We start from the raw sequence: 21825 nt of genomic DNA on the forward strand, positions 1-21825 counted from the left end.
GGCCTGCGGCCCAGGCTCTGGCATGCGAGCTCCATCCATCCAGGATCTTGGGATCTGCTGCACTGCCCTTCCACCTCACTAAAAATCCAGTAGCTTTTGTATGAAACCATGCCCAGGGCAGTCTGCCAATTACTGTTCATCTGAAAATGGCATTAACCAGCAAGCGTGTGCTTGTGTATGTGCTGGGAAACAGGGGAGAAGAAACAGTCCAACACCAGGTTTTGATTTAGGCTTTGGGGATGTACAAGCCTCCACACAACATGCTTTCTGTGACACATACGTACTGAGACACATTTACATGGCAACTATTATGGTGCATGTTGTTTGTGATTGGGACTGCAGACAGTACTAATTTTCTCCTTGAAAGGCAACAAGCTCTAAATTGCATCAAAAGACCCAGAAAACTTATGAATAACTTTCTATGGCTGTGTGTTTGCTTGTGGCATGAGTCCCTCCTCCAGTTCCTTAGTCTGCTTACCTTCAAAATTTAGGGTGGTTTCTGAAGCCCCAAGTAATGGAGACATGCGCCCACATAAGCATTTGACAGAGATTGTGTTGTTTTGTCAGTTTTCTCACTATTGTAACAAATTACCTTAGTAGTATTAGTGTTATTATTATTATTGTTGTTGTTGTTGTTATTTTTTTGGGCAGAAGGGAGGCAAAGAGTACTTTGCTGTCTTAACAGCCTCAGCCCTCACAGAATCAGTTAAAATGGAAAGTTACTGCAGTGTGAAGATCAGAGCAAAGGCTCTGACAGAGTGCAGCTGGTTCAAATCATCATTGATTAATCTATCATCTCTGATTGAAAATTGGTGGTGTGACGCTGTCAGAGTCATTTCATACAGGACAAGTCTGATGGTGGTTATTCCTTGAGTGGCTTGGCTTTCACCCTCCTTTGCATCGAACTCTCAGAGTGCAGTGGAGAGCCACGGGAGGCCTCTAGGGCATTCTAGAAGACACTAGGGGCCACTGCGAGACTTTTGCGGGGGGGGGGGGGGGGGGGCGGAGTTAGAGGACACTGGGGTGCCCTGATAGACATGGACAGGCACTGGAGCACACTGGAGATTCATGGGAGGTGTGTAGTGAGCACTGGAAGGACTTTATAGGACACTGGAGAGCCTTAAAAGGTCTCTAGCTGGTGCTAGAGCACACTCAAATGCTCTGGGAGGCCTTAAGTGTGCACTAGAGAGCCCTGAGAGGCCTACACGGGGGCAGTAAATGTTACATACAGTAAGGGTCCCTGGGAGGCCTCTAGGGTGTATTCTTGTGTCCCCTTGTGTCCTCTACTGCCACCTCGAGGCCTTCTTCCTCTTGTGAGCCCTGGAAGTCACCTAGAACCTCCTTTTGGATTATATCACTTTCCCAAGGCCACCTAGGACCTGTCAGTTAGCTGTAGGATTACCTAGAAACCTCCCAGGGATGCCAGTGCACACTCTTATGTGACCTAGAGGCCTCACAGTGCCCCTAGAATTTTCCAGGACTTTCCAGTATGCTCCAGCACCGCTCAGAATTCCCAGAGCCCCCTGGTGTTTTTAATGCACTCTGGAGACCTCACAGGTGTCTACAGTGGCTTCTAGTACAGCTTAGAAGTCTCCCAGGATACTCTAGAGGCCTACCAGCGCCTTTCACTGTAAGCTCATTTGTTCTATAGTCCTACTAGTGCAACCTCAAGTCTTCCCAGGGATTATTACTGGAATCTACTTCCCCCTAGAGGTCTCACTGGGCTATCCAGTGCATTCTAGGACATGCTAGAGGCCCCCCAGAGTCCCCTGGTGTGCTATGTTGCCTGCTTGAGGCCTTTCACGGATGTCTGCTGTCCTCTTGGATGCCCTAGAGGCTTCTCAGTGCAGCCTCGAGGCCTCCTGTTGCACTATGGTGTGATCTAATGCAATCAGGCGGAGCCACAGGGCCTCCCAGTGGACTCTAGTATGCCCTGAAGGACTTGCTGGACTCCCCAGTGTTTTCTAGAGTATCCAGCAGGCTTCCTAATGCTCTTCAATGTGCTATAGTGCTTTCTACAGTCCTCCCAAGCCTCAGAGTACAATCTTGTGTTCCCTAGCTGCTTCGGAGGGCCTCCCAGTAAACTCTATCGCATCCCAGGCCCTCCCAGATAGCTCTAGGATGCGCTAGAGACCTGAGGAACCCCACTGCACTCAAGAGAGTGCTAGAGGTCTCCCAGAGGCCCCCTGGGCCTCCTGGTGTAATCTGGCACCTTCTGGAACATTCCCATGGCCCTCCCAGTGTGCTCTGATGCCCCTGTAGACCTCACAAGGCTCTCAAGTGTGCTCTAGCATCCCCTAGAAACTTTCCAGGGCAATATAGAGGCCTTGGAAAGTTTCCTGTAACCTCTAGTATCCCTTGCAGGCTTCTGAAGGCCCCTCATTACACTTCACAGAACACTAGAGGCCTCCCAGTGCACCCTAGAGTTTTCCGGGGCCTACCAGTGTAGTCCAACACCCCCGGAAAACTGTCAGGGCTGCTCAGTGTGCTCTAATACTTCCCGGAGAACTCATGGGACTCTACAGTGTGTTCCAGAGTCCCACAGAAGATTCCCAGGGCACTCTTGAGGCATCCCAGGGCCAGCAGAGCACTCTGGATTGCTGGACGGTCCTGCTAGTGCACCATAGAGGCCTCCAGAGGACAGCAGATTACACTACGGTTCCCTCGAAGGGCTCTCTAGTGCACAGTAGGGCCCACTAGAGGCCTCCCGGGGTCTCCCAGTGTGCTCAAAGGACAAGTAGAGTGATCACAGGGCTCTCCACTGTCCTCTAGGAGTTCCTAAAGAGTTTCCAGTTTCCCACGGCCCTCCACTCTGTTCTAGAGCCTCTGGAGCTCTACAACGGCACCCCAGTGCAGTCAAGCTCCCCTAGTGTCCTTTAGGATGTCCTAGCAGGCTTGAGGTCTCCTGTTGCCTTTTGGTGTGATCTGATGCGTTCTGGAGGTCTTGCAGGGCCTCCCAGTGGACTCTAGTGCTCTCTGAACATCTTGCTGGACTCTCCATTACTCTCTGGAGTATCTGACAGAAATCCTGGTGCCTCCTGGAGGCCTCCCAGTCTTCAAAATGCCCTCTAGTGTCCTGTGGATACTTCCCAGGGCCTATCGGTTTTCTCCAGGGTGCCCTAGAGGAATCATAGGGCCCCCCACTGCACTCTAGAGAGTCCTAGAGGCATCCCAGTAAGCCCTAGAGGCTCCCAGGGACTCCCAGTGCAATCTAGCACCTGCTGGTGTGCCCTAGGGCCCTTTGGAGACTCCCAGGGCACCCAGAGGCCTCCCAGGGCCCTGCAGTGTACTCTAGCACTAGCTAGAGGCCTCCCAGGGCTCTCCGCTGTCCTTTGGGGTGCCCTAAAGGCCTCCCAGTGCACACTACAGGCCTCCCATGGCCCTCCAGTTTGCTCTAGAGCCTCTGCAGGTCTACAGCAGACCCCTACTGTACTCAAATTCCCCAACCTTAAGGGGCTTCTGTTGTGTTCTTGGGAATTCGCATTAATTGCTGCTAGATGGAGGCCTGTAATAACAGACAGTCGTGAACATTGCAGATAACTAATAAGCCACAGAGGGAGAAGAATGTGGGAAGGAGCACTGGTGTTATTTTTCTTCTGGGCTCCATACTGGGCAGTGACAACAGGTTCTAACATGCCTTACTAAAATTGGGTTATGTTTCAGTGAGAGACTTATAAAGGACTCTTTGTTTAGTGAAGGAACCTTTGTGGTTCTTCTTCTTCAGTGTGCTGCAGTATTTGTATGGTGCTGAGGGACCCTGGAAGTGTAACTCAATGCCACACACCCCTCCACAAGGCTAAACAGCTAAAGCATGGGGAGTTGCAAAACTCTGCTGAGATGTTTTGTGGCTGCAGTTCTTATTTCATTCAAAATGGTACAGTTCAATATTGAGATGAAAGAGCATAGGTTTTTAACTAATTCAGCTCTGTTTTTCTTATAATAGTTTAAACCTTAGTGTTCTGAAAAGCATGGTATTTCTCTATCGAAGAGGAAGGTTTATGGTCCATATTTTTTCATTGAACTTCATCTTTATAGAGAAATAGTTCATCACAGATATTTTTTCCTGAGTATTTTTCAAGTACTTACTTGCTTTAATAGAACCATTATTACCATAATTACTTATAAATAAAAATGCTAACTAACCAGAAAAATGCTTTGCTGATCTCCTAATGATGTTTTTCTGGGCTGTATAATGCTGTTACATACTTCATAAGCACAGAGATACTTGTGTATTTATTTTTAAAACTGGTATCATATTAATAAGCTGAAGGCTTCCTTAAAGCAAGGCTTTAAGACAGCCAGATCTTGCTGAACCTGTAATTGCTATTTGCTGGCAGGGTCAACAACTTTCAGATCTCATCAGAATACTGGATGGTTGCAAAACTGCTATCCAAATACAGCAGCAAATATATTACTCTCTGCCTCTGCTCCACCTGCACATTGTAAATAGCTAGAGAAGGAGAACTGCTGAACTGAAGATTCTGAAATGAGAGCCATCAATAACTTAACCACTTATAATTTATTTCTTCATTACTCATTGCACTGTGGCTAAAATTAATGTTTTGGGTTTTTTGCTCTTTTCTAACAGTATTACCATAAGTAAAGGTTCCTTATTCCTGAATTCCTGCAAATTCAGTGCATCTACAGGCAACAGTTTATCACATCAGAATGAACTGATGTAGGCAAAGAATGGTAGGCTGAGAACTAGTTTGCTTGCAGAAACCATGGGCAATCTCGAAAGTGTTTAGGGCACAGGGGGAGAATGTACTTTTAGTTAAGTAACTACTCACACTGGAAATCAGGAGTTTTATTATTATTATTATTATTTTTAAGTTACAAAATTACTGATCTAAGGTTTGTACCTAACTCTGAGGAGAACTTGCATGGTTTGCTTAAATCTTGAAAGTGGCTACTGAGCTCAAAAGGTGTCATCATAACAATTGTAGTCAAGGAGAGCCAATGTGGCTTGAGGAAATTTCTGTACTTTTTGGACAGTCTGTTCATTGCAGCTTAGTGCTGAATGAAACCTAATTTAGTTTGTGTCAGGAGTTAGATACTTTAACATAAAAAATCTGAAGACAGGGTGTTATTCGTGATGTTTGGGTTTCTATAGCCCATTGTAGTAACGTTGTGTAGAGAGTATATAAAAACAGAGGTCCTGCTGCTGATATATTTACTAATGCTGTCATATCTTAGGTTGGGAGGGACTTCTGGGGGTTATCTGTCCTGCTTTGAGGAGGGCATCTCTTGAATCAGGCTGCTCAGTGTCTGCTCCAGTTGAGTTGTAGATATCACCAAGGATAAAAATTCCCCACCCACCTGGCCTGCTTCTGGTGTCTGACCACCTGTATGGTGGAAAAAAAAAAACACCTTGCAAATATCTAATCAGAATTTTCTGTGTTCTAACTTGCATCCAGTGCCTCTTGTCCACATTTCTTTCCAGGAAAACCCTGTCTCCATTTCCTCTACATCTTTCCAATAGGTAGCTGAAGACGGCAATTAAGACTTCCTTCTGCCTTTTTCAGGCTGAAAAAAACAAACAAACAACAACAACAAAAAAACAGTTCTAAGCTTCTCTTCATATACCAAATGCTCCAGGTCCCCTGACCATCTGTACTGAATCCAGCATACCAGTGTCTTGTACTGAGAAGCTGAAAACATGACAGTTGTACTCCAGATGTGCTCTCACAAGTGTCAGAGGGGTAGATTTCTTCCTCTGCACTCATGCTGATTGCACCCAGTAGGTGATTGTCCTCCCTTGCTCCAAGGGCACATTGCTGTTCACGTTGTTCATTAGGACCCCCAGCTCTGTGCATACCTGTGTTGCTGCCTGGGGTTATTTCATCCTAGATGTAGCACTTGGCATTTGCTGAACTTCATAAAGTTCCCTTCAGTTCATGTCTTCAGCCTGCTGATGGCCCTTTACAGGGGTGCTCAGCAGGTATAGTGGTGCTGCTCCTTGGAGTATCAAGCACTCCCCTCAACTTGGTGTTGTCTCTGAAATTGCTGAGAGTGTCATTCAGGTCATTGAAAGACTTTAAACAGCATTGACTGATATTGATCTCTGAGGGATGTTACTAATGGCACTAGTTGGGCTTGATGGAATTGAAGACAACGTTGGGGGTTTTTGTTTAATCCTATAAACACAGGAAAACTGGTTTAGGGTAGTAGCTGATGTACACATTTCACCCTGTTGCACATGATGTGCCTGGATGTACTTCCTCTATTGTTGGCTGACTTCTTCCATTCCCTCCCCATTTTAAAAATGAAAATGTGCCACCTATATTAGTTATGATTGTGTGGCTCATATTTCAAAGAGCGGCAGAGTTCAGTCATGCTGGGCTGAAGGGCCCTTTTCTCTTTTTTTTTTTTTTGAGTGAGCAACCCTAGGAGCATGCTATTCTGTGCGTTGCATGCCTTCTATTTCAGGAGAAGCAGATCCCCAGCACATCCTGTGTTTTGGGGTGAAATGTCTCTAAGCTGCTGCTTTGCTGTGTGTACTGCACCAGTAGATCAGGGTGTGTGTTGGACAGCCATGAGGCAGGCAGTGTGCCCAGAATATTAACAGTCGTTGTTTTGACTCATTGCCTCGATTGTCTCCTGCCTGAGTTCAATTACTAATGATGGCCCTGGGGCAGTGTTGGCTATAGAACACTGGCTTTGGGAATAGTTTGTTTTAGCAATCATGTATTTTAATTACAAATGAGGGGAGGTTACTTTGCTCCTATTAATGTGAACTGAAGTTTGAATACCAGGTGCCCTGCTCCTGATAGTAGGAAAACAAGTTAGGTGCTGGGGAGCAGCAAGGGCAGGTGAGCTGGAAGCCAAGGGTGACGGGTAGCCAGGTTGGGCAGTGACCTCCCTGAGCTTACAAACAACTCCTGAACCAAGGGGAGAGCCCATGGCCAAGATCTCTCCCACCTCTTCTGCCCCTGTGGCTCTTCCCAGTAGTTGGATCCCAATTTATCTCTGTGCTGGGTCAGAGCTGGGTTTGAGCAGCTAAGCCTTGCAAGGGAGAGTTTACAGAGCATCTCCGTGTGCTTGGACCCTTACATTACAGCAGGAGATACCAATCTCTTTAATTTGATACCTTGTAGGTACCGCTGAAGCTTAACTATAATACTTGTTTTATAGTCTGAAGTCTTTTTTATAGCTGATAAAGGGAATTAGGACCTGAAGTTTAATCTCTTTTCTCAAGGCTTAATCAGCTGTGAGACTGACCATGCAAAACAGATCACAGGTTGCTAATGAAGATTCCTCTGATCAGTATGAGATATGAGGTGCATTGAGAGCAGACAGGTATGAAAGGAAAACGTATTTTGGCTACAGGCTTGACAAAGTGAATTAGGGAGCAGTAAAGTCAGCCTGCCTGTGGTATCTAGTCTACGTCATATTATGGTACCTTATTTCCAGATTAATATAATGCAAAAAAGGGGATGGTATTTACAGATCAAGAGACTCAAATCCATTGTTTTCCTCTCTCTGACCGAGAGCAGGACCATTTGTTTCTTGCTAGCATTCGTGAGTGTCAGATTTTGTGGCATTCCATCTTCCTTGCTGCTCAGAGAAAATCACTTGCTACTTAATGAAAAACACCTCCCAGGATGTAGAAAATGAAGACCGTTCTTTGAACCTTTCTGGCTTTACTAGGACCTGCCTAGCCTTCAGACGGCCAGCACTTACCACATGATGGTACATTTCATAAATGCCTGTAACACTCCCTCTGATCTTACCTGCTCTGCTTAGGAGAATGCCACTTTATTTGGGAAACAGATGGCCTTCAGTCATAGTTCTGCTACTCTGCTGGCCAAATGGCAAAGTATCTCTTGGTTTTACTGCTTTTCTACTATTTTTCTTGCCTTGAGATTTCCAACTCCATGCTATTTTTAACAAGTATGTTGCATTGCAAGTGTTTTCGTGGTCATGCTTTCAGTCCCCGCTGGCTCCTCTTGTTCTGCGCAATTACTATTCACAAATTTAATGTGCTACTTATTTGCTCTTCCAGGTGCTTCAGTAGCAATATTATATAAAATGGAGTCTAATGTTAATCTCTGTAGAAGCACACTTAAATACTTTTCTCGTTCAAGAACACTTCTGCTCAATGTTGCACTCTGCTTAAATTTTCCAGTTAACTTGCAAGCCATCTGACAGCGCTTCTGTCCTATCCAATTTGATTCAAACATCTTAGTGATTTTTGTGAGGCAGTATTGTGGATGCTTGACAAAAGTCTAGATATTGCATCTCCTGTGTTCCCTTCATCTACAACTTTGGTAACTTGATTAAAAAAAAAAAAAATCCATCTTATTTGGTCCAGTTTGTTGCATTGGTTATAGTGCCATTGCAATAGACTCTTCAGGCTCACTCCTATTTTTCGAGTATTGTTTGTAAGCCTCTGGTCACTGACTTGGTCTCTAAGTGCCACAGCAATACGTGTATTAAAGCACTTTTCCTTAGGCCAGGGGGCTCTTCAGAGTTGTCTGAAGGAGCTGCGGTTCTCCAGGACTAAAAGGAGAAGGGCCGGAAGATAGACCAGGGAAACTATAGGCTTGTTAGTTTGACCTCAGTGCCAGGGAAGCTCATGGAGCAGATTATCTTGAGTGTCAGCACACAGCACTTGCAGGGCAACCAGGCAATCAGGCCCAGTCAGCATGGGTTTATGAAGGGCAGGTCCTGCTTGACGAACCTGATCTCCTTCTATGACAAAGTGACACACTTAGTGGATGAGGGAAAGGCTGTGGATGTGGTCTAACTTGACTTCAGTAAGGCTTTTGACACCATTTCCCACAGCATTCTCCTCAAGAAACTGGCTGCTCTTGGCTTGGACTGGCATACGCTTGGTTGGGTTAGAAACTGGCTGGGTAGCCGGGCCCAAAGAGTCGTGGTGAATGGAGTCAAATCCAGTTGGAGGCCAGTCACTAGTGGAGTCCCCCAGGGCTCAGTACTGGGGCCAGTCCTCTTTAATATCTTTATCGGTGATCTGGATGAGGGGATCAAGTGCACCCCCAGTAAGTTTGCAGATGATACCAAGTTAGGTGTGTGTGTCGATCTGCTCGAGGGTAGGATCTGGATAGGCTGGACTGATGGGCCAACTGTATGAAGTTCAACAAGGCCAAGTGCCGGGTCCTGCATCTGGGGCGTAACAACCCCAAGCAGTGCTACAGGGTGGGAGATGTGTGGTTGGAAAGCTGCCTGGCAGAGAAGGACCTGGGAGTACTGGTTGATAGTCAGCTGAATATGAGCCAGCAGTGTGCTCAGGTGGCCAAGAAGGCCAACAGCATCCTGGCTTGCGTAAGAAGCAGTGTGGCCAGCAGGGCTAAGGAAGTGATTGTCCCCCTGTACTCAGCTCTGGTGAAGCCACACCTTGAGTACTGTGTTCAGTTTTGGGCCCCTTACTACAAGAAGGATGTCGAGGTGCTTGAGAGAGTCCAGAGAAGGGCAGTAAAGCTGGTGAGGGGTCTGGAGAACAAGTCTTACAAGGAGCGGCTGAGGGAGCTGGGGTTGTTCAGCCTGGAGAAGAGGAGGCTCAGGGGTGACCTCATCGCTCTCTATAGGTACCTTAAAGGAGGCTGTAGTGAGGTGGGGGTTGGTCTGTTCTCCCACATGCCTGGTGACAGGACGAGGGGGAATGGGCTAAAGTTGTGCCAGCGGAGTTTAGGTTGGATATTAGGAAGAACTTCTTTACCGAAAGGGTTGTTAGGCATTTGAATGGGCTGCCCAGGGAAGTAGTTGAGTCACCATCCCTGGAGGTCTTTAAAAGATGTTTAGATGTAGAGCTTAGTGATATGGTTTAGTGGAGGACTTGTTAGTGTTAGGTCAGAGGTTGGACTCGGTGATCTTGGAGGTCTCTTCCAACCTAGATGATTCTGTGAGTTGGTCTGGCCGAAAACTAACAGGATGATGAACTCCTGAGTAAAATTCAAGGTAGAGCAACTTTGCTAAACCTAGTCAAGGGAGCTTGTTCTCCCTGGTTGGAACGGGGTCAGAATTATAACATACCTTGGCAAATGCCAATTCCCTAATGCTCCTGCTCCCTGCCAGCACAGTGATGTGCTGCAGTTGACTCTGTATTGCAACAATTGGCTCCATTGCTGCCGTTGTAGTTCTGTATCGTCCCAGTCAGCCTGTGAGCTGATTTTCAGAGAAACCTGTAGCTCTGAAAGTGCTTTTAAGGCCTCTGTATCCTTTACTTTTGTGCTTCAGTGTTGGCACAAGGGAAATAGAGAAAATGGGACTTGGAGTTAGCAGTTAAATGCTCATAGCTAGGAAATGCCTTGTAGTGTGGAAATCCTGCAAGAGGAAAGTCTCCTGTGGTCTCTGTGGCTCATGGACTGGGAAGGGTTGAGAGAGCAAGGGGAAAACTAAGGCTGGCAGCCTTCTCCTGTGCAGCTGGAGGGTGCAGGGTGCTGGTAATGTGTGTCAGGGTCCAGGTGCTGTGTGCCAGGGTGCTCTCTGCTTTCCTCGTAGTCCTGCAGTGCTGACCAAGCTTCCTGTAATGATTCCTGCATGTGGAAATTCATCTCAAAGCACTTGCTGTCACATCTGTTCAATGTACTTACTGCTTTGCAACAATGGCCAGAGCTCTGTGCACATCCCTGAAATGTTTCCTGCTGGGGCACAAACCAAACCGCTTTTAGCAGCGCAATGCCCTGACTTTGTTGGCAATCCCAGCACTGCTGAGGTGCTGTGCTAAAAGTGTCCCCCCACAGTACCTCCTGAAAGACGAGGATTCCTGTTTGAGCCTCGTGTGTGTGCTGCCTAACAGCCTGCCTGCAGCTGGCAGCTTGCTGCAAGAGGACCTACATCACGTGTGGGATTTGTGGCTGCAGTTGAGGGGTGTATCGATCTTGTATATTGTGCTGCTGCTGGGCTCTCTGGGATGGTGGGAGGGGAGGTCAGGATTGTTACAGCTCTGCCAGGAGCTCCAGATTTCCCCCCCCCCATCTCCAAACTGGCTAAAACAACCTAATATGCACAGTTTTCTGGGAAATCAGGAAGTAATATGAGGAAAAAATAGCATATGCTCAGGAGCATGTCGCCCAAAGAAATGAAATGGGTAATGTTGCCCTGAGCAAATAGGATTTATAGCAATTTCAATATGTGGGTGTGGGAGAAAATGCAGACAAGTGTAATAAAAGAAATATTGGTTGTTTTTCGCAAGCAATAGCTGTGTAAAATATTGTCCTTGGGACAGAAAAAGTTACCTTGATTCTGAAATAATGCACTCAGCCTCTGGCTGTCAGTGTTATATCAAAGCCTCAGTAAATTTTTTATTCCCACAGGCATTATTTTACAGCTATTGTCCGCCATATCAAACTCCATTCATAACGTGTATTTATAGCTGGGGTGATCTGTGAGATTCTTCATAATATATAAAAATGAGGAGGCTGCCACAAAATGGCTTTTGGTTTCCTCTGAGGTTTGCGAAACAGATGTTAAAAGCAAATGATTTAAAGCAGCAATTTTATTAAAAATGTATTAGTGCCATTTGGAGCTTTCACAGCTATTCTCCAGAACTACGCTGGGCTTCCAAGAATGAAGTGTGAGGCTTTGAATCTGCAGCTTTGTTTTTAGCTTATTTTAGGCTTTGAGGCAACAAATCTGCTGGACCAAATTTATGCTAAAGAAATATGTGCCAGATTTATGCCAATAGACCTTCTGGTTCAACCTTTGTGTGTATATATGTAAAAATGTATTCATTATAGATTCAATATATATAAATATATATTCATTCGGCTTTTGTTTCACGTTAATGGCAGACAACTGAAGACTAGCCTTCTAAAGGTATTCAGGCACTTAGTTATGCAGACCACTCTCCAGGTGGATTTACAAATGCCTGAGGAGGCTGTATGTTTCCCTGACATTGGCTTTAGGAGTGACCTGCTTAGGCTTGCCTGGAAGCTCTAGTAAATACTTAGGTACAGTTTGGGAAAATAACCCCATGGGCCAAACGTGTTTTTCCCAAAACACAGAAGGAGCACATCAGGCAGGGATTTCAGCCCAGGTTTCCATGTTCCGGCTGGTGCCTGCCTCCATTTGGGAGGCCAGGCTGTGCAGCTTTGCACGTCAGGGTCACAATCTGCGTACTGACCCAGGTCTCACTTATTTACTTTGAAAGGATCAGCATGTACCAGGCTGTATTATGCTGGTCAGTCTAGTGAAGTAATATCACAAAGAGTGATTAAATAGGCCAGACTATGCAGCTGGCAGTGAAGACACAGGACTCAGTACCCAGATCATGCTTCTCTGAAAGAAGTAGGAGTCTAGCCAATGCTAACAGTAAGAAGAGCAGCAAGCAGTTGTGTCCTAAGATCCTGAGCTGGCATGAGAAGACTGATTGTTAGTGTGGTATGCTTCCATTCAAAGTGTAAGACATTTGGCAAATGGGTAACATGTTAGTTTGAAAGTTTAAGGTTTTTGTGTTGTCTATGTACCTGTGCTGGTCCACATGCACATATGAATTATTTCACGTGGTCAGAGCTCCAAAGCCAGGAAGGAAACACCCCCATCGGGGCAGAAAAAGGGTTTCCTTCTTGCAGAAGATCTGCAAGGAATAACATAACATATCTTCTGCATTTTCTGGAAGCATGAGGGGTTTGGGTGAAAGCACTCCTGTCCTGCCCAGCTCCCCTTCGCACACTTTGCTTGCAGCTGGGATAGAGCTGCGTCTTTGAAGGCTACTGGAGGAACGTTTTATGTGCTGCTTGGCTTTATGTTGGTTTGGGTAGCTTTTCTTCCATCTTCTCTAACTATTAAAGAGCAAGATAAAATATAAGTGTGGGAAAGACCTTGAGAGTTCAGTACAGCCTATTGATAAAGCTGACACTTATGTCAGCAGTAGTGGAGGAAACTCAGCTCCAGTTACAGGGTAATGGTTGTGCTGCAAACCCTGCTTTGTGAGAATATTTAGTGAGAGAAGACAACTTTGTCTCAAGAAACAAATAAGATCTTCCCTGTTACATTACGGCATCAAGAAATTACATCATAAATTGCTATTTTTGTCATTAAACCGCAGGGCATTTTTTTGAATGTGAGTGTTCATAAATGAAACAAAATGGAGACATTAAAGCAGGCAGGTAATACTTCAAGGTAGTGACTAGATAGCTTTTTTTTCCCACCTCCTGTTTTTATTATTCTTTGCTTCTGATAATAGCTTCTTTAGAGGAGGTTTTAAAAATGGATTGTCCATAATGTTCTGCAGTGTCAGATATAAATAAAGGAAAAGTGCCGCATGTTTTCTTGTCGAAAGCTTCTTGTAGAGCTATGTAATCAGGGCAATTACATCTTTGCCTGTAGTTTGTCTTGTGGGTTTGCTGTGCATACCAATTAAATCAGTCAAGAATTGAACGTAATTGCCTGGCCTCCTTGTACATCTGGCAACTTGCTCGGAGTGTAGTGGTTTCTGACTCCCCTGGATCCTACATTATTTATGACAGCAGTTTTTCTTATCCCTTCAAAAATATATTTTGAGGGCTTTCTGCCTCTTGTGTTTTGCATTTCTTCTTCTGTTTAGGGATCACAGTCAAAGATGAATGATATACATCTGGAAAGCCCAGAGCTACTGCTTTTCTCTCAATGGAAGGAAACGAGAAGAAAGGGGTAGTAAAAGCTAAACAGGTGATGTGGCAAAAAAGGATGGCTGACATGGAGGAGATACAGTGCTTGGGATATCCTGGAAAAGCCAGTATTCCAGTGGAGTGAGACTCCTGGTGTGAGGTGCATGTACTTGGATGGGGAGGAATGACTCAGTGTCTTCAGACAGTAGCTACTCTCTGCTTTTCTCCATTCAACTTGTCTGCCATCCTAATTTTGCGTTCTTTCTTAATCTTCTGACTGTTGGCATAATGCTCTGTACTTACTATATATCTTCCTTTGTGCATGCAAGCTTAGTTCTCCTTTGGAAATATTTTCTTTACCAAAAAAGTTGAATTTATTTTACATGCTTTCTTTGGAGCAAAGTCTATGTCATGCTCTGCAGAATAGTAACTCTGATGTCCAAATTACAACAATTCACTGTACAGACCTGTTATTTCTCTTTACTCTCAGGGTTTCCCAGTTTGACACTAGGGAGCTGCTGAGCTTCAGATCAAATTGCCTCCTTGTACCACCTGCCCTCTGCTCCAGCCATCCTTACGTGCAGCAGAGTACCTCGATGGGTAGCATGCCAACACCTGCAGGGAACAGGTGATAGCTGGAGATGGATGGACATTTTGAATAATGTAGAAAATTCAGTTTTCAAATGGATTCTCGAAGGTCTTTGTTATAAAATGTCATGCCAGCAAAAATGAGGGAAACCAACACTGCCTGGCTGAGAGAACATTATTCTGAATTGAAACTCCAAAATCTGAATTATTTAAAAAAGAAGCCCACAACCCACTTCTGTTTAAAGAATTCCCTATCATCCTATTCTCTACTTCAGCATCAGAGTTGTAGGAGTAATAAAGAAAACAAGATGTGCCCTTGCTTGGAAAAATATTTACTTATATTATAAATGGATTAAGAATGATTAAAGACCAAGTCTTTCAAGGTTGCTTCCAATGCTGTGATATGGTGGCCAGTGAACACTACAGTTGTCTTTTATCAAGCTTATTGCTATGACTCTTCAAAAGCAGTGGAGTTTCTAGGTTTTCTTAAAGATAATGGCTTTATTTGAATTGACATTCTAAATGCAGCTATACTTCTGGCAGGGGAGAGTGGGAATTAATGTCTTGCTTTGCTATGTTATGAGATCTGCAAGTAGATGGCTAATATTTTCCTTCTCTTGAGTTTTGTTTCCTGATTTTAGTAATTTGTTCCATGTACTATTCAATGAAAAATGTATGAAAGGTCTCAATGTTGAAATGAGAGGGCATTCACTGGATTTATCACAGAAATTGAGATGTATTGTGAAAGATAGGCATCTTGGATAACATCACTTTCTCTTTACTGCCAAGCATCATTACGGGATTGGTAAGGAATATTAGATACTCACTGAAGAACTGGCTGTGGTATTGCATAGGTTTGGGGTGATATGGCTACAGCTCATAACACAAGATCAGATTGTGGCACAAAAGCTAAGTAGACTCCCAAGCAGATGAGTAACCTCAGAAGTGCATGAGGTATATGCATTTCTTCAGTCTTCTTGATAGTGGTCAGCACGAGTAGATATCTTATGCTGAGTCTTGAATATCAGCTAAATATGTATTAGAGGATAGGGCTTGAAGAGGAGTTAGCAGTCTTCATGTTTCTGATTTCTAATTTATGAGCTGTAGCATTCAAACATTATTCAGTCTGAGTTTTTGATGTGGTTAGTCCTCTGCACTGAAGGAAGTGTATGGATATTTTCTGAGAAATTTCTTTATTTCCATTAGTAAATTAAATGATGTGCTCAAATATAAGGGATGGAGACCTCATTTTTCAAAAGAATGGTAAAATGAATGCCTAAGTCATTACATATTCCGGGAACACTTGGTAAATTTAGGGCTGCAAGTCTGTTTGCTCATAACAAATTTCAAAATCACATACTTCAGAAAAGAATACCTGTAAAATGTTACTGTATGTTGTTTGATTGGATCTGATATACGTATACAATATGACTTTATTTTTGCTTTAATGTGAGAGGTGTTATGAATAGATTATCCATATAAATTACTAGTGCAAGGAGAAACCAGGGAAGATGCCAGAAAATTTCCTCAGCAGACAGAGGTAGAGGAAAACCTCTGGTGCATGGTGAGGCTGTCAGCAAGCAGGAAATACAGACAGAAAGAGCAAAATGGAGTCTGAGGAGGTGAGTAAGGGTGTTGACTTGATCTGAGGAAGATATTGCAGTCCTGCCTGGAGATTACCTGTGTCCTAGGATTAATCTCTTACACTTGTAGTTGATAGAAACTATAAAAATTGTTGTTACCTGAAAGATGCCTTTTGGCTATGTGTAGCAGTCATGATAATAGCAATAGGCAGTGTTACTGCCAAATGTGCCTGCCATTGTCTCTTAAATACACATAAGAACTAGCAGATGAGTTTCCATTATCATGACATGAGTTTACTGAATCTAAACATATAAGTGAGATAAAGGAGTTATTAATGATACATATGAATTTATTAAAAGAACAGATTTTTCCTATGGAACTGAGTATTAAAAAAGTTACTTTCTAGGCCAAGCTATGACTCCAGTGCCAGCAGAACTTTGGACACCTCTGTCCGTTTGGGAGAAAGGGATGGTGGTTGGGTGTAGCTGTTGGAAGTGGGATGCTGAGCCAGGCTGCCCTGCCAGCCAGCCCTCTGCTAGGCCCTGGGGAGGACAGGAAAGGCTTGTGCATCGTGGAACCCCAAAGATCTCAGTGTTTGGCACTTCTGGAACTCCAGAAGAACAGAAATGTATACAGTAGGAAGCCTCATTTGTGTTGAGATTAAAACAAAAAATAAACAGCTGGAAAAAAGTTGAGGGGGAAAACTTAGCTGTGATATAAACAGAAGACTTGAAGGACAACTGTAGGGACAATTTTAGTCAGGCTTCAAATATCCCTACACAAAATCAAATAATCCTACACCACACTTCACAATCCTGCCCAAACGGTTAAGTGAGGATGACAGTACCTGCAGGGAGATAAACAATGCAGTCTGAGAGTTTTTTCTTAACATTAAGGCCTTCAACATAACATAGTAAGATAATATTTAATGATAGTTCTTCATCTAACATGACTTTCTGGCCTTTAGATGGTTAAAACAATTACAGTTTATGAAAATATTGGGGAAACTCAGTTTCTAAAATACCCTGTGATCTTGTGTTAATTTGATTGAACACTGGAATTTCTTGAAAACCCTTGACTTTTGGTAACTGATTGGACAGCTAATTAAACTTGAATTGTAGTAAAATACAAGTAACTTGAGGCATTTTGTCCTCTAAAAGCTACCAGAAAAGGTTTTGCAATAAAAGCTGAAATCCTTCTTCTGACTACGTTGGGAAAAATGCTTTTCTGGGGGTGGGTGAGGTGTAGAGTCCATTTTTTTCAGCAAGGTAAACACTACATCCTATCCTTTTTCCCATTAATGGAAACAAGTGTTTTTATGGCTGACTTAATATGTTCAGGGGGTGGGGGGGAACAGAGGAAGAGATGTCATAACATGCTTGCATCACTAACTATGAGCTGCTTCAAGATCTGTAATGGCTTCTTGAAACTTGTTTTGTGTATACTTTCTCTGAAGAGCAATACAGCGTTGTATAATTATGTCACTAAAATGTGAATCCTGCCTCCTCCCTCAATAAATTATAGTGAGATATAGACAACCAGATACAAGTTTCTTTTCTGAGAGTTATGATAGTGGTAGTCCAGGGATTTGCAGTTAGACTTTCCCTCCTCTCGTGCTTTGATTGCACTCCCTTTCTACTGGACTTAACTGACAATTTTTGTTTTCAAGGAGAAACTCTCAAAAATAGCTTTGTGTGACAAGATATAGCTTGGTAGTAATATAGCTGAAAAGAAAAAATAAATTTTCTTTTTCAGATAGTCTTCTAAGCAAGTTGCAGAACTTCTTTAATACACTGAGCCCAGCACAAGACTTTGAAGAACCAGCCTTCCAGTCATTAAAAATTAAATGAATAAACAAAACAGTTGTTTTTCACCCAGCGTACTGTCACTGTTAGTTTAAAAGCAGTCATCTGATTTACTTGCAAACCAGAAGTCTAGCATAAAAACTCTTCAGTGCTGCTATAATTGGGTTTTATAGGCAGCAATCTGCATCATCCTTCATTTGCACATATAGTGCAAAGGTATACCTGCTGCTCCTTGTTTGAGTGTAGAAGGACTGGGAGACTAAAGAACAGCAGCTTCTTGAGGTCTTTGCAGTAATGCCTTTTCTACTTTTGGGTTTCTTTCAAGGGGAGAAGATTCATGCACGGAGATTGAGGAGTAAAGGGTATCAGGACTGGCAGATGGGGTAAGAAGCCAAAACATATTGCAAAGAAATTGAGATTCCATTTTTGAATTTAATTCCTCTTCTTCCTTTTCTCATCTCTCCAGTCTGCAATATTTTGGGTAAAACACTAGTAAAATGTGTTAATTATTTTGTGTGGCAAATAGAAAATTCAAGTACAGCTTGAGCTCTATTCTACATTCCTGTTTCGAATCAATCCTGAAATATGGCACAAACATCATGGTCTGTCCCTTACTGATCTCAGAGGGCCTGATGTGCCTGATCCCCAGTAGAGAAGGCAAGAGTGATCCCAAAGCAAAATTTAGGACTGTACGTCTGTACAGCAGGAGCTGTGTCATACAGGACACAAGTTACTTGTGCTTATGATGGATCATGAGAATGCATGGTTCTGTATTTTAGTGGTTTTACGACCTCTTCCTTCTGCAGATTACTTAACTCTGCTTGCTTTGTGAATGTGGTACTTTGCAGCTTGGTTACCCAGGAGCCTTCCTGACATCCCTGCTAGCCTATTGCTTACCATACAAGTTCTGCTGCCATGTAATCTAGCCCAGATATCCCAGTGACTGGAACACAGGACAAGAGCCTCTGCAAAACTCTGGGTGTTTACTGAATTGCAGTATCAGGATATAAGATTGGACAGGATATAATCATCTGGGGTGACAGCTGGCAAGACCCTTGGTTTTAAGAGCAAAAACCATGAATGCAAAATCTCTCAATTTAGAAGACAGTCTTCAAGCAAGGTATTTATGAACCCAGATGTATCATCGGGTTATAAAAGCAGGGTAAATAGATAAATTATGGTGAACTCTGACAGAGGTGCACATTTAAGCGCTTCTGAGAAAGGAAAGAGCTCGCACTAGGCTGAAACACCTAGATATTTCTGATGCTTTTTGACCTGACTGTGACATGTTCAGAGAGTGTAAATTGCCAGGAGAGTAGTGGTTGTCCTGCATCTAATCAATGATTATAAGGCCAATGTGCAATAGGTATCATTACAGAGTAGTGTGGGGCACATGCATGAAAAGAGGCTGGTAAAAGAGAATTTCCTGACTGTTTTAGTCAGGAAAAGCCAGTCTACCAGCTGAGAGGAAATTAAGGTAATAAAACCCCCTCTGACTAGCAGGCAAGAGGAAAAACACTGAAGTTGTAGGTTTGAGAGCTGCATTTTTTTAATAGAGCCCTCCCTAATGAGATGACTGGTACCTGGGAACAGATGAGTGCCCTTCAGTTCAGCAGAATTTAAGAGCTTAAGCTCCTTGTGGTAAGAGGCCACTCAGAACAGCTTACTCAGCTCTCTTTATCCGTCCATGTGTCTCTTCTCCAGGCCTTCATGCTTACCCTACAATCTCTCTTACCTTGTGTCAAGGATCCACATCTGAATTACAGCGTTATCATTTTCAGGCAGGAAATGCAGATGCTAATACACGGGGTGATATTTGTTCCCTTCCCCTACTAGTAACTCTCACTTTGTGATTTGTGAGTGTGTTCCTCTGTCTGAAGCAGGAGCCTGTTCCTCTGTGCTGCATGTGCTGAGATTTCTTTATAGAGGACCACTGAAGAACGTAAAGTGAGCTCACGCATTGGTTGCATGTGGAGAACGTGGCAGTAGCTGTTTTGAAACCTGAGAGGTGGCTCTGTAGCAGTCAGAACAAAAGACATGCAACTGGGAAGGATTTGTGCAGATCCAGGCCTCTAGCCTCACCTGAGGGAAATTCAAGGCCAACAATGTGTTAATTGTAATCTAATTTAAATATGCACTGTAAGTGTGATTTCTTTCCTTCCTTATTCTCCTGGCATGAAGTGTTATTAAACTCACAGTTGTCACCCAGCTCTGTTTGTTGGCACTCTATGGCTCAGTTACTACGTCAGTTATCAAATTAACTTTTTTCCTTTCCATTACAGTTACCAGTCTAATAGCATAATAAAAACCCTACTACCCCCTGGGAGCAGGAGAAACTGCAAGGTGTTTCTTCATGTATGACTGCCAGGACAGAGCGACTTTAGCTGAAATTATGGATGTTCAGCTGGTACTGAAAACACCAACCCACAGGCCTGGCTTTGAGATCTGTATTTATTTTTTTTTGTACTTCCAGATAGCAGGGGTGTTCTGCAGGCTTCTATCCTCTCATTATTAGTAATGAATAATAATTCTGGCCTGACAGGTGTCATGGCATAATCCTTAATTTGCACATTGAGTTTTGCACTGGTTGTGAATGTGATGTGCCTGCTGAGTGTGAGTAAGGGGCAGTGACTGTGTTGGATCCTACTCCAGAGCCTTTTTCCCAAGATAGGACTGTAGATGTCAGTGTTTAACTGGCGCAGTGTTACTGACTGCCCTGCTGCATTAATTTAAGTCAACGTTTGGTTCTGACTCTTCACTGCAGTGGGGAAAAAATGTGCTTTCAAACTGGGACTCAGCACCTGAAAAGAGCAGTCTCCTTCAGTGAAGCAGTGCTTGATTCAAAAGCCCTTTTCCCTCATTCATAACAAAATTCCCACTGTGACCTTGCATCTTGCCACAAAAAAAAAAAAAAAGCCTTGAATTGCAGGCTTGTAAATATGTGCTGTTGTTTGGAATCTGTTTTTTAATTCATGCGATAGGATGCCATGCACTATTGCCAAATGTTATTCATGAGAAGCAAAGAATAGTTCTGCATGTTTTTAGTATGTCCCAAGTCTTTGAATAAGGATTTTCACCAAAGAATTGTTCAATTAATTTTTTATGGGACAACTGAAGCCTAGTGGGTGAGTTTGAAGACTCCCATTGACAGTAGGAGGCTGTGACTGTAGAACATAGCATATTTTTTTTTGCACAATATATGCAGTTTTTCATGTCTTAATTATGTAATCGTAAGTCCTGATTCTTATATCTGATTTGAAGGGCACTAAGCATCTTAATTATAGTTTTGAAAACGAAGGTAGGGTAAAATTATCCAAATTCTGGAGCATTTGCCAAACCATGGAATTGAATTTCATACCATGTGAAGGCTGCAGATAAAAACAAACTTAGCTAGCATGTATTTTGTTCACAAATTAGGTGTGCTGGATGCATTACAATCTGAAACAATTAATTTCGGATCCGGTTCCTGCTTTTCAGGACAACAGGCACTGCCTATTATAATAGGCTTCCAGGCAACTGCATCCAACGCTACCCAGCAAAATCTTCCAGCTAATAGGATGAGATGTAAATAGGACTTGAGTTCAACATGCTCTGATTGTCCTGTGCCAGAAGTAAACCCTGTGGAGTGCTTGTTGCTCTATGCTTGCTTTGGAGTGCTTCTTCAGCATTCTAGTTAAAATTTAAGCAGGTGAATAGTATCAGTTCCAGTTGCAATTGGAGGACATAAGTAATTCCAGTAAGAAAATAAAGGAAGATTTCTTGTAAAAGAAATGAGATTTTTTCTTCGGGATAATGAACTGTAAAGATATTATGGATGGGAGAGTCAGGGTGGTCCCTTACCCAGTCCTGGTATTTCCACAAGGTGGGGGAGACAGGGAGTTAATAATTTAATCAGGTGGTAATTTTTGTGTCAAGGTTGTTACTGAAGAAAACTTGTCCAGGTTTGGCCAGCTTGTTCTATTAAACGCTCCAGGAGTCCAGTTTGGCCAGGACTCTGCTGCATGTGTCCTGTTCAATGCCCTCAGCCATGGCAAAATGGGCCAAGTTGCACTGGGTTTGGGTCTCATCTGCCCCCAAGAACCTCGCTTTGATCACCTGTGGCTTAAGTGTGGAAATAATGTCTGCTGGGGGGACAGGAGGGAAGAAAACGGGAGTGGGAATCCTGCAGAGACACAGAGGTTGGAAGCAGAGAAGGAGAATTATCATGTTTCAGTCAGAGCTGCTTCCAGTGGAGAACATAAATGGGGCTTACCAAGGACCCGAATTGATCTCTTCTGGATTATTGTGTACAGCTC

General features: G+C 43.5%; 1 long non-coding RNA gene across 1 annotated transcript; it reads left to right on the top strand.

The window, feature by feature from the left end:
• Positions 1–987: 987 nt before the first annotated feature.
• LOC125183579 (uncharacterized) lies at positions 988–19985 on the top strand. Its single transcript, XR_007165833.2, has 3 exons — positions 988–1630; positions 17856–17913; positions 19414–19985. It is a non-coding gene; the product is annotated as an uncharacterized lncRNA (long non-coding RNA).
• The last annotated feature ends 1840 nt before the right edge of the window (positions 19986–21825 follow it).

The sequence above is a fragment of the Anser cygnoides genome, chromosome 13 (genome assembly GCF_040182565.1).
Source record: "Anser cygnoides isolate HZ-2024a breed goose chromosome 13, Taihu_goose_T2T_genome, whole genome shotgun sequence".
Classification (NCBI taxonomy): Eukaryota; Metazoa; Chordata; class Aves; order Anseriformes; family Anatidae; genus Anser; species Anser cygnoides.